General features: G+C 37.9%; 1 pseudogene; it reads left to right on the top strand.

The window, feature by feature from the left end:
• Positions 1–12,808: 12,808 nt before the first annotated feature.
• Positions 12,809–13,405, top strand: LOC124973894 (cell division cycle-associated protein 3-like; annotated as a pseudogene).
• Positions 13,406–13,654: the final 249 nt, after the last annotated feature.

Raw genomic sequence — 13,654 nt, 5'->3', positions numbered from 1 at the left:
AAAAGGCTTTACAATTTTTAATTTCCACTCTACAACAGTATGGCTTAAACATTTCTCCAGAAAAGCTACAAATGGGAGAAACTCAAGAATACCTAGGTACTAAGCTTACAGCTACTATGGTAAAGCCTTTAAAATTAACCATTAGAACTGATAAGCTTAAAAATCTAAATGATTTTCAAAAACTCCTTGGAGATATAAATTGGATTAGGCCATATTTAAAGATTACCACAGGAGAGCTGAAACCTCTATTTAATATACTTAAAGGAGACCCTAATCTCCATTCTCCGAGAGTCCTTACTTCGGAAGCACAAAAGGTTCTCACGTTGGTAGAACAGAGATTGCAATCAGATTATACAGAAAGATGTGATCCATCCCAACCTCTAATGTTGATTATTATCCCAGAACAACATAGCCCATATGGAATTCTATGGCAAGGAGGACCTTTACAGAGTATCAATCCCCCAGCATCGCCCACAAAACAGTTACAAACATTTCCTAAGGCAATAGCTCAGTTGATATACAAAGGGTTAGAAGCCTGTATTACCATATTTGGAAGTCACCCTAAGGTCATTATTATTCCTTATACTAAACTACAAATGCAGTGGTTGATTCAGCATGATGATGATTGGGCTATTTTATATTGCTCAACCACAGCGACATTTGATAATCATTATCCTAAACATCCATGGATACAGTTTTGTAAAAATACTCCAATTATATTTCCAAAAATTACAAAGACACAGCCTTTACATCATTGTCAAACAATATTTACTGATGGATCTAAAAATGGAGTGGGAGCAGTAATAGTTGGAGATAAAACTAAAAGCATCATTCTCCCTTCCTCGTCTGCCCAAGTAGTGGAGCTTGCTGCAGTAGTCTTAGCTTTTAATATCATGAAAGATCAACCTTTTAATTTGTTATCTGACAGTTATTATATAGTACAATCAATACCTTGTTTAGAAACTGTGCCTTATATTCCTGATGGATCCACAGTTGCTCCTTATTTTCAAACCTTGCGTGCCCTAATTTTAGACCGCAAATACCCCTTTTATGTAGGACATATTAGAGCTCATTCTGGCCTACCAGGACCACTTGCCAAAGCAAATGCTAAGGCTGATAAAGCCACAAAAACCATCTTTGCTTTTACACTATTTGAACAAGCTAAGATGTTTCATTCACAATTTCATGTTAATTCTGCTACTCTTAGAAGAAAGTTCAATATTTCTAAAGATGTTGCTAGACAAATTGTTAAAACATGTCAACATTGTGCCACCCTATTGCCAGTACAGTCTGTTGGAGTAAATCCCAGAGGACTGTTACCTAATCATATTTGACAAATGGATGTAACTCATATTCCTAAATTCGGTACTGTAAAGTATGTACATGTTTCAGTAGACACCGCTTCAGGAGTAATTATGGCCTCAGCTCACACTGGCGAAAAGGTTAAAGATGTCATACAACATTGTTTACAAGCATTTACAGCCTGGGGCATTCCAAAAATCATCAAAACTGATAATGGGCCAGCTTACACATCCAAAGTTTTCTTCTATTCACAAAAAATTTTGGTATACAACTTATCACAGGAATTCCTTATAATCCTCAAGGACAAGGAATAGTAGATCGCACTCATTTAACATTAAAAAATGGTTTAATAAAACAAAAAGGGGGAATAGGTGCTGACTTTAGTACTCTTTATTTTAAATTTTTTAAATGTGGACAAAAATGGAAGCACGGCTGCAGAGAGACATGCTAATCCCGCAAGTACTCAAATGTGGGTAAAGTGGAAAGATATTCTCACAGGTACATGGAAAGGTCCAGATCCAGTTCTTCGGTGGGTCCGAGGGTCTGTTTGTGTCTTCCCACAGGATCAGCAAACACCAATTTGGATACCTGAAAGGTTGACCAGACTGGTGCATCAAAGTAACGATGAAGAACATCGTGCTGATAAGCGCCCTGCTAATGATGATGTTGACACTGGTGAAGACACGAGAATTATGGGCGATAGTTAAAGCCTGGCCATATCCTTTACCGTTAACTAATACTTCCTCTTTACTTCCTCCGTTATTCACCACCAAGATGGCTACAGGATTACCCACCACGTCTTTTGATCCAGATACTCATCTATATAATTTTTCCACTTTCTCCCTTCCTGGAACCTTGTGCTTTGATATACCTGAAGATAATGCTATTAGTATTAATGACTTTAACCCTTGTATTGTTCTCCAAAAGCAGGTACAGGGTTTCTTTACATCCAGGGATTCTCCTGATGATCTACCCCAAGGCTTCAGTTCGCTTGGTGGTCACTTTGTTGATGGTACATACATAACCGTATCACACGAAAGATGGGAAGGGGCAGCCACCTTGATTACAGGACTTATACCTCACAGATTACCACTTCCCACTAATGGATTTAAAACTCCCAGACTTTTTCCTCCATGTAAACCAAAATTTTCCACACTTCCTACCTGGACAGGTTGTCAAGATGTTGAGCAAGCAGCCCCAGTTCAACATGGATTTTTCTTCACACCAAATTTTACTTCTCAGAGTACCACTGATGACTTTCATGATTATGACGGCAAATTTGGCAGAAGGCGCACTAATCCTTTTGATAATTGGTTGCTATTTACCTCGACTTCAGGATATACTAACTGACAACCCTTTTTTGCTCTTAAAGGAGGTTCTTTCAGACAATGCGAATGGACTTCTAGGAAGTGGACTGGAATTGACAAGAGTGGAGCCAGGACTACTACTAATTGTACTCAAAATCTTTCATTCTTGTCCACCCCAGTCTGTGTGTTCCCTCCTTTTATGTTTTTACTAACTAACACTAATAACACAAACCTTAATTGCTCTCAATCTAGATGCTACCTTTCTCAATGTTGGAATGCTACCAATTTCTCCCAATCAGTCATCATGTGAATTCCTACTTTTCTGCCTATGCCAGTTTCTGTTACAGATGATGAATTGCCAGTATTGCTTTCCAGAAATAAGAGGGACTTTGGAATCACCGTAGCAGTCATTACCACCATAGTTGCATCAGCAGCAGCAGTCACCGCAGCAGCTGTAGCCTTGATGACATCAGTACAGTCAGCAACTAAGCTTAATGAAGTGGTCCAGCAGACAGCTACTGCTCTGTCTACTCAACAAACAGTGGATCAACACCTAAAAGCAGGACTACTTTTGGTGAACCAGCGTGTGGACTTACTTCAAGAACAGATGGACCTTTTACAAGAACTGTTAAGCGTGGGGTGTATTTATCATCTGCCGGGACTGTGCATTACACCTGTAGCTTATCATAATCTTAGTTATGCAGCAAATTTGTCTAAAATCATATCTACTCAGCTACGTGCCAATTGGTCTTATAAATTTGATAATCTTACTGCCATTCTTAGATCACAAATTGTTAGCCTTAATTCTACTAGAGTTAATGTAGCCCCTATATCTGAAATGCAAAATTGGTTATCTTCTTCCTTCAGTTTTGTAAAGCAATGGGCAGGAATGGGAGCATTGTGTGTGCTAATGATTATTGCAATTATCTTCCTCACACGCTTTATCATGCGTATACGCCAAATTCATGCCAGAGATCGCATCATTTTCCATCAAGCCATGATGGCCTTAGAGGCTGGCAGCTCTCCTCAAGTCTGGCTGAGCATGCTGGATCGGTAGTCAATGACGGGTAAGGAAGGAGGTAACCACGTACCAACCTAAGACAGGAGCTGTAGCATGCTCTGCAGTTATCCGATGACGGGTAAGGACGATGGTTGACCACTCCGCCTAAGACAGGCACGATCCCGAGCCAGCATTCTTTTAATAAATAAAAAAGGGGGAGCTGTCGGGGTACTGCAGACCCCCAGCCCTTCGGCGTGGCCAAGATGGCGCCTGGCAAGGTGCCAAGGAAGTGCTGAGAACAAAACCAGGTACCTCCAGCAGGCTAATTCTCTCTGCCAACAAGTGGCGTTATTTGAGGAAGTTAATGTGATTGGTCATGGGTCCTCGTGGACACTGCATGATTGCTATATCCACACTATTGTGCTCCATTACTGTCCATGCTTTCCCCTCGTGATCTATAAGCTGATTGGTTGTTGTATGTAATGTAAGGCGCTTGCAAGGGTGGCCCGCGGCCGCGGCCAGCCAGAAGTAACTGCTAGCAGAAAATAAAGAACTTGCCCCGATCCGGTTTCGTGTTTCTCTGTGGGCAGGGGACGTGATATAGTATCACTTTCATAGTGTCACAGAGATTTTGAGATGTTGTTTCATCATTCTCATTAAACTCTAAGAATTTCTAAACTCCCTGATGTTTTTCATTATCCATGTTTCATTCAATAGCATATTATTTAGTCTCCAGGTGTTGGAGTAATTTCTGTTTTTTATTTTGTTATTGATTTCTATTCTCATTCCATTATGATTGATAGAACTCAAGGTAGTATCTCTATTTTTTTGCATTTCCTAAAGGCTGCTTTGTGGCATAACCTGTGGTCTATTTTGGAGAATGTTCCATGTGCTGCTAAGAAAGTGAATCTGCTCATTGATGGATAGAATATTCTATATGTGTCTATTAAGTCTGGGTTATTGATTGTGTTATTGAGTTCTATGGTTTCTTTGGTTTGTTTTTGTTTGGAAGATCTATCTAGTGGTGACAGTGGTGCATTAAAGTCACCCAGAATTATTGTGTTGTGGTCTATGTGATTACTGAATTTGAGAAGAATTTGTTTGATGTACAGGGATGTACCATTGTTTGGGGCATAAATATTTACTATCATTATGTCTTCCTGATTTATTGTTCCCTGAAGCAGTATGAAATGTCCTTATTTATCCATTCTAACTTTGGCTTGAAGTTCACTTTATCTGATATAAGGATGGAAACCCCTGCTTTTTTACTGAGTCCATGGGCATGGTAGGTTTTTTCACATCCTTTCACCTTTTGTCTGTGGATGTCTTTTTCTTTGAGATGAGTCTCTTGCAGGCAGCATATTTTTGGGTCTTTCTTTTTAATCCTTTCTTCCAGTCTATATCTTTTGATTGATGTGTTTAGGCCATTTACGTTCAGGGTTATTGTTGAGATGTGATTTTTATTCTCAGTCATTTGGCTTATTTTTTTTGTTTTTAACTTGGCTTAGTTTCTCCTTTGAGTGCTTTTTCTCTAAGGTAGTTCCTCCCTTTGCTGACCTACCTTACTGTTTTTCATTCCCTCCTCATGGAATATATTGTTTAGTACATTCTGCAGTGCAGGCTTTCTATTTGTAAATTCTTTTAACTTTTTTTTATCATGGAAGGATTTTATTTCATCTTCAAATCTGAAGGTTAGTTTTGCTGTGTATAGGATATTTTTTTGGCAACCATGTTCTTTCAGAGCTTGAAATATATTGTTCCAGGCCCTTCTAGCTTTTAGAGTCTGGGTTGAGAAGTTGGCTGCTATCCATATTGGCCTTCCCCTATGTATAATCTGATGCTTTTTTCTCACAGATTTCAAAGTCCTGTCTTAATTTCGAATGTTAGGCATTTTCATTATAATGTGCTTTGCTGTGGACCTGTTGTGATTTTGTGCATTTGGTGTTCTGTATGCCTCTTGTTTTGATTTTCCATTTTATTCTTCAGGTTTGGGAAATTTTCTGATATTATTTCATTGAATAGGTTGTTCATTCCTTTGGTTTGTATCTCTGTGCCTTCCTCAATCCCAATAATTCTTAAATTTGGTCTTTTCATGATGTCCCATAGTTCTTGGAGTTTCTGTTTATGATTTCTTACCATCATCTCTATTTGGGCCACTTTATTTTCAAGATTAAACATTTTGTCTTCATTGTCTGAGGTTCTTTCTTCCAAGTGGTCTAGTCTTTTGATGATGCTTTCCATTGAGTTTTTTATTTGGTTTATTGTTTCCTTCATTTCAAGGATTTCCATTTGTTTGTTTTTTTTTTTTTTTTTTGAGAATCTCTATCTCTTTGTTGAATTGATATTTTGCTTTCTGCATTTGCTCTTTCAGCTTATTGGTATTGTCATTCATTGCCTGCATTTGCTCTCTTATCTCATCCTTTGCTTTGCAAATCCTCTTAGTCATGTATAATCTGAAGTCCTTTTCTGACATTTTTTCTAACATACTGTCATTGGATTCTATTAATATAGAATCTAGATTTGCTTGGATCATTTACTTCCCTTGTTTTTTCATGTTGTTCATGTATCTTCCCCTCTAGCAGTGCAGATCTGGAGTATTGCAGATTTTCTCCTATAGACTTATAATGGCCTTACAGGTTTCCAAAACCCTTTATTTAAGGGGACATCAATATTAGCAGTGCTCAACTCAGACACTATGCAATCCTAGACCAAATAGCCCATATGAAGACAATAACAAATTTGTCATAATAAACAGAATGAGTTCAAATATTATCTTCAGTAAAACAAACAGATTTGCAATAAGGTCTGCAGTTTCTAATGGAGAACAAAGAGGATGCAGAGGGATGTGGAATGTGGCTGTTAATCAGATAAGAAAAGAATATACAGAAGTTCTAGATAATAGAAAGTGTGAGAGTGTAATCAAAATATAATATTAGATGTTAGCATGCAAAAAAGGGATAAAGAGACTCTGAGGGAATGGTAAACAAAAGGAAAAGAGAGCAAGAAAAGTAAAGAAATAAAAACTTAAATTTTTCAATAAGGAGAAAAAAGAAATTCTACAGTATACCAGTCATATAGTAATGAAACCTCCCAATGTTCAGTAGGCTGATGCATGAGAGGTACCTGACAGTGAGCTTCAAGACTCCAGCAGGCATCTCAGAATGGATTTTGCTCCACCTAAAGATCAGTGCTATGGCTTCCAGGATTATTCAAGATAGTTGCTCTGACTTCGAAATGTGTTGGCAAATGGGGAGCTGCAGCTCAGAGTGTGGTCATGTGGAGGAGGAGGTCCTGGAGGCAGGACGTGGTTGTTCAGGCAGGGATCCTGGAGATTGGGTGTGTTTGGTGTCATTGTGAGGTTGGGTGCAATCAGTCGGTCTGGGGTCCTGGTGATCAGGCACAGTCAGTTGGTATGGGGTTCCTGGAAGAAGGGAGCAGTCAGTTGATATGAGGGTCCCAGAGGCAGGGAGTAATCAGTCAGGCTGAGGGATCTTGGAGACAGGGCTCAGTCAGTACAGCCAGGGTTCCTATGGGGCCTGGCTGTTGTCTCAAAATGGTGGCAGCCATGTGTAATCAAACCTGCCAGTACTGTAACTTCAATGCAACAGCATGCAGCTGGTGCTCCACTGGTGGTCGGCAATCAGTTTTATGACTCTTGTCAGATGATTGGGAGGTGAACCTCGTGCGTTGGTTGATGGATAGGTGTAAGGCAGGGGATGGACAGGCGAGAGGCAGGCAAATGGCAGATGATAGATGTCTGAGAATGAGCAATCAAGAAACAGATATCCTCTGCTTAAAACTGGAGTTACAGAGTGAAAAGAAATGCAGCCTCCCTCTAGTCCACCACCTTGGATCTTCTTTAACACACATTTTATTCCAAATACAGAAATATCAAAAGTATCATTTATGCTTTGTATGGAACTTAAAAGGTCTAAATGCTTGTGTCAGAAGCAAAGATATTGTGTTCTTCCATCCTTATCTCAGCATTCTCTTTCCCCTGACTAGATGAATTTGACTACCCTCTTAAAGAATATTGATGTCTCCCATACCTAAATATAATTCTTCTTCAGTATGTCAGCTACATGTCTTAAAAGAACCTGTAGTGATTAAAATTTAATGTGTATTCTATCATTGTATTCATGTCTTTTCTCTTTAATCAGTTGGCTCCATTTAGTCATTGAGTAGGTGAATAAGAAGCAGTTTTAATATTTCCTAGTTCATCAAGCATTCTAGGTGCAGAGTGAATTCCAGCTTTCAAGTCTAGCAGAAAATACAAAAAGGGACTAACTGCTGGAAAGGGTGGGGGAAAAGGCTTTGAAATCCACGTTCTGCCAGCTCCCAAAAATTGAAACAAATTTCCAGGAAGTTCAAAGTACTTTAATAATTATAACTAATAATTAATTTCATACATGCAAGTTAATGACCAAGATCTATCAATTGATCATCTTATTTAATAATCCCATTAATTCTGAGATGAGTAGCATTTTATATAAGAGCAACCAAGATAATGATTGTTGAGTGACTTTTCCCAATGGTGACTATGCCCATTAGTGTTTAGAGTACAGTCTTCCCAAGACCCTATAGACACCATTAAGATTTTGGATGGTGCTTGTTTCTGAACTCACTTGCCTTTCTGTCCTTAACATTGATTTAAGCTACAGAAGGCTACAATTATGTTATCAGAAAAGTCTGATTTTCCACAGATTACCATGCTGCCTACAAAGCAAAGCTACCAAAACAAAAAGTATGCAAACTGTAAATCTATTATGTGGAATGAACTCCAAATGCTATCACCTTGAAAATAAAATTAGTGCTACTTTATTCATCTTTTGAAATACATATAAAAAATTTAATGGCAAAGACATATATGATATTGCTTTTAACATATGAGCAGTGGGAAAAAAATGAGCAATAGGCTTAGTAAGAGGATTGGCAACAGAGAAAAAGAGGCACCATCAAACTTTGATACAACTATGGCATGCTGAAAGGAACTGAGAATCTTAAACTTCCAATATCCTCCGCAGCGGAAACTGGCATTTTTTCTTGTCAGCACTCACTTTTTTCAGCTCTGTTTTACCTACATAGCACTTTAGACAGACACATGAGTTTCAGCACAGGGGGGAGCTAAACCAAGTTTTTCAGATTATTTCATATTTCCAGGCATAGTGGTGCATCCCAGCGGTTCAGGACTCTGAGGTAAGAGGATCACAAGATCAAAGTCAGCCTCAGCAACTTAGTGAGTCACTAAAGCAACTTAGTAAGACCCTTTCTATATATTAAAAAAAAGAGGGGCAGGAGCTAGAGATGTGACTCATGGTTAAGTGCCCCTGAGTTTAATCCCCAGTACAAAAAAATAAAATAAAAAGATTATACTACATAATGGGTTTGTGGATTATTAACCACTTGCTACTGAAGATTTGGGTGTTAAGATGCAGTAAAAGATAGTGTTAAAAGGAATGATTAAATAGGGTAAGTCTAATGTTTGTTTTTGTTCTGGGATCCAAAGAAGTTATCTCATGCAATTTAATCAGGTGTGTGAATGATAGTTGAAAGATATAAATATGAATTGATAGACAATAAAAATATATTGATATTTTTAGTTATTTATATGAAAATAAACATCACAAATCCAGATATGAAGTCCAAAGTCCTGTAAATTAGGCTGTAATTCACTAATACCAAGAGTTTTCTGTTACAGAAAAACATTTTAATAATTGTCCATAGCATCCTTACAATTTTAAATACAGTGAAGTTAAAAATTACTATTATACTCTGAAAAATGCATCTGTATAATTCATAAACAGTTCAAAAAATACCCATTTAAGAACTAAGCAAGTTCTCAGGTCACTTTTATTTCCATTTTAAGATCATTGTTCTTTCTTAAATATACCATCATTCACAGATTACATCTGTGATGGACCTGCAGCACCACCAAGCTCAAAATTACTAAGTGTTACAAGAGTTCCTGTGAAGTTCATCAATAAATGAAATATTTACATAATTAATTACCTGTGTTATGGATTTAATTAAACCCTGCTGAACTAAAGTACCCTATATTTTGCCTTTTTCAATAACACTGATGTAAGTCACTGAAATATATCATTCCCAGAAATGTCCTATAAAAGACTTTGTATATATTCAATTTAAAGTGGTTTTAACAATGTGATTTATTGACTGCATTACATACACATTCTAAAACTGCTTTCAAAATCATCAGTATTAAAGTTAAGCAATTTTATAGGCCTCCTTAATACAGTCCTGTCCTGGATACATTTAATTTTGTAAAGAAAGATGTTTTACTAAATTAAATTAATTTATGAAAATTGAGCAAAGCAAGAATATAACTTAATTACATTTCTCAATTTTTAACCCATGCATTGGGCTTTTTTTTCTTCTATTAGATATCATTACTAGAGTAAAAGAGAATCACCAAATAGTCAATTTTATATTGCATTCTTTAAAAATCACTAAATGTGCAGTCCTGACGAAGTAATAGGGTTCTGATGGGAATCTGGAAGAAGCTTTAGTATTCTAAATTATTGGCAGGCAATGATACAGCATCTCATGTATGCTTTGAAACATTCATCTTTCCAGTGAAAAGAAAAGCAATGAGTAATAAAGACTTGTGGGAGATCTGAGAATGATGAAGCTTGTAGTCTGTCCTTGATGATGTGATTTGAAACTGCCTCAATGACTATTTCAGAAAGTAGGAGCTTGGTCTTTCCAAAACCAACACCACAGATGGCTTCATTTCCCAGGGTTTCAGCTGCAGGTCCCAGCCAGCCATGTAATCATGAGGGCAAATAGCCCATACAGTGTACTCTGTTGCTAACTCTGGTGTTTGGTGGGTTGAGGTATGCTATGGTATCTACCTAAGATATTTCAACTTACAGTGGGTTTAATGAGGCTTAACTCACTGTAAGTTGAAGAGCATTGATATAGAAAAAGTATGTAGTATATACACTTTTCAGAAATATCCATATATTCAAGATATCCACTGGGGATATCTTGAAACATTCCCCCTGTGGAAAAGGAGAAACTACTGTATTCTATAAAATCTTAGACAAAGCATTTATAATTGATTCTTTTTAAAAATATTTTCACTTGCTAGAACCAAAAATATCTTGGCAGACTATTTATATTGATGCTTCTTTGTATGACTTTAGGATTAAATTCTTGCTGCCCCTGCTTCTGGGTTATACTATGTAGAAATTACAAGGAAACCTTGTGCTTTCAGTAACTTAACATGTGGAAATGGTGCAAGATATTTCTGGGGTACAGTTTAGGAAGCTAAACTCTTCAACACAGTGTCTTTCATCATTGAATCTTACTTCCTAGTGGTTGTTATATAGGACAATAACCATTAAGTACTTTTCATGTGTCAAGCACTTAATACGCTTGTGTGCATGACTTGTTTTAATCATGGGACCTCATTAATCCTACCAATATATCTCAAAGTAGTCATTATCATCCTTACTGTACAGATGATGAAACAAAATTTCAGAGAATAAATTGCCCAGATCACACAGCTTCTAGTCCACACAGAACAGGTCAGCAGGACCTCATTCTCTTCTTTTTTCCAATAGAATTGTTATACTCAATAGCAATAATAAAATAATGATATAGCACATGACAAAATATTAGAAAAATTAATACCTTCCAAGTAACTGAATGGTCACAGAAGAAATGACAGGAGATATTAACAAATATTTTGAAGTAAATGATGCTCAATATGGAGACCTAAGCCCAGACTGGTTCTGGAAAACCCAAGTTTAGCCTGGGCGGAGGCTAGTAATGAACCTCAGCAAACATTCACCTCTCATAAATTATAACTGACTCTGTGAGTCCTTGAGGAACAGGTGAGATAGATCATTCAATGTGGATATTTAAACATTTTCTTCTTACAACACCAAGCTTAAACCTAGAATCACAATGAAAACAGCAATAGAGAGCTCCTAAAATATTGAGATAATTCAACATTTTCAATATTTCAGAGACCAACTCTCTGTCAGCCTGAGTTACAAACCAATATTGTAGTGCTCTAGTCTCCTCAGACACTTGATAAATTCATCCTACCACACTAGACCATTTTGATCTGGGAAAAAAGTTTCAGACCTTAAGATTCTTAAATTAACAAATACAGGATATTTTAACTTGTGGGGGGAAATCCACAAAAATCCTGATAAAACTGGAGTTAAAACATTTGGAATAAATTTTAATTACATGATTAAAAATGTGCATATGTCCATGTGTATAAGCACACAAGCACATATAAATCAAGACTTAACACATTATTTTATTTAGGGGTTCTTTTTGTCTCCCCTGCACATTTATTTCTTGTTCTTCCTGAAATTAGTATCTAACTATTTAAAGTGTTCTTACATTAGAATCTGAGAGTCTACATTTCAGATATCTCACCCACAAACATATAGGGTTTTGAGAAAAAAAGAATTTTCAAAAAAAAACAAAACACCTTTTGTATTTTACAATAACAAGAGAAAAACAAAAATAAAAAGTCAGTATAAGCACCTTCAGCACATACTGACCTCTGGAAGGTCAAAAAGAAATACTGTGAAACCGGATGCTCTCCATTCCCCAGACATGCCGCAGTGCAGGGCACCCAGCAGCTCACCCTCATTTTCTTACAAAGTTCTTCTCTCTTGAATTCATAGACAGCAATCCACCAGCAAGAATAAGCATTTACAAAGATCAAGAGTAGAACACAAGCACCTGGACGACAGACCTCACGGTTCGTATTCTTCCTCCAAATGAGCTTGGAAAATTGTGCCAAGAGGTCTATATAGCACTTGGGTTACTGTGATTGATCCACAGTTATGCTAATTAGGGTTTGAAAATGTACCAATGCTATTGGTCCAGAATGTACAAATGCTATTGGTCAATTCTTGAGTCGTGGCTTTCATTCAGCTCTGCCCCACTTCCATTTTCTCAATGCAGTTCCAGAAATGGAGGTTGAGGTCCCAGATGAGCCTGTAGTGCTGAGTGGGGCAGACTACTGAGACAGGCCTCCCTACTCTTTTTGGGCCTGACAGCTGCAGGGTGACAGGTCAGCAAGCCTTCATTCCCCTTGGTGTTGACTCGTTGTGCTTGTGTGGCAGTGTTCATGCTGCAGCAGGAACTCCAGTGCTCAGACCTATCCAGGCCTGACTCCTCCACTCCCTGGCTCCACTGCCACTCTCCTATCCTTGGCATTGCATGGACATTTATGAAGACCAGCAGTGGAGACCTTTAGAGTCCACTGGTGAAAGAGCTGGGTGAAGTATTTGAGACTGAAGCCTCCAAATCAAATCTTCCCCCAGAATCTGTTCTGACCCTGGGAGTACTTTCATCTTCTGAGTTGGATTTGCCTTTGGCTACTCAGTTATCACTTGAGTACCAGACGCTACCTTGGAATGACCCTGTGCTCCCTTTCAAACAGGTGTCTTCCCTGGAGTCTGCAAGACATCCCACAGAAACCCCTGTGGCCAGGAGCCATTTAGACAATCCCTCAAAAGATCTTGAGAGTCCCTAATCTTCAGGTTCTAAGTGCTATAGATGGAAACCAAACATCAAAGTCCTAAGAAGATACCTCTTCACCATCCTGCAGGATGGGAACTCCCCTGGGACTCTGACACCATGACAGGGTAAGTAACCTTCTCCCCTAAGTGAAAATGTTAGGACATTAAAGAAAGGAGCCATTCTTGGAACTAGATGGGTTCTGAAAACTGGAGGATGAGCATGTGAACAAGGCCAGGACCATGACAAGGAAAATCAGCACCTTTCTTTGGTAAAGAGTTAGCCCCTAAGTGGCCCCTACATTGGATTCACCCAGGGCCTGGTGATGTTCTGTTTTCTGTCACTCCTTCTTTTCCAGGGAGACTAAGGAAAGGATTGTTTTCTTTGATTCCTCCTTAACTACCAACTCTAGGACTAAGAACTTTATCAGACTTTCTTTTTGTCTTGCATATTTCTTGTGTATTAAAGTTTGTGAATTTAAATGATGTTTTTAAAAGACAAAAAAAAAACAGTGAATTTTCTTATTTTGTTC

The sequence above is a fragment of the Sciurus carolinensis genome, unplaced genomic scaffold (assembly GCF_902686445.1).
Source record: "Sciurus carolinensis unplaced genomic scaffold, mSciCar1.2, whole genome shotgun sequence".
NCBI lineage: Eukaryota > Metazoa > Chordata > Mammalia > Rodentia > Sciuridae > Sciurus > Sciurus carolinensis.
Note: the sequence above shows the minus strand (reverse complement) of the source record. Positions and strands in the feature narration are given on the sequence as shown.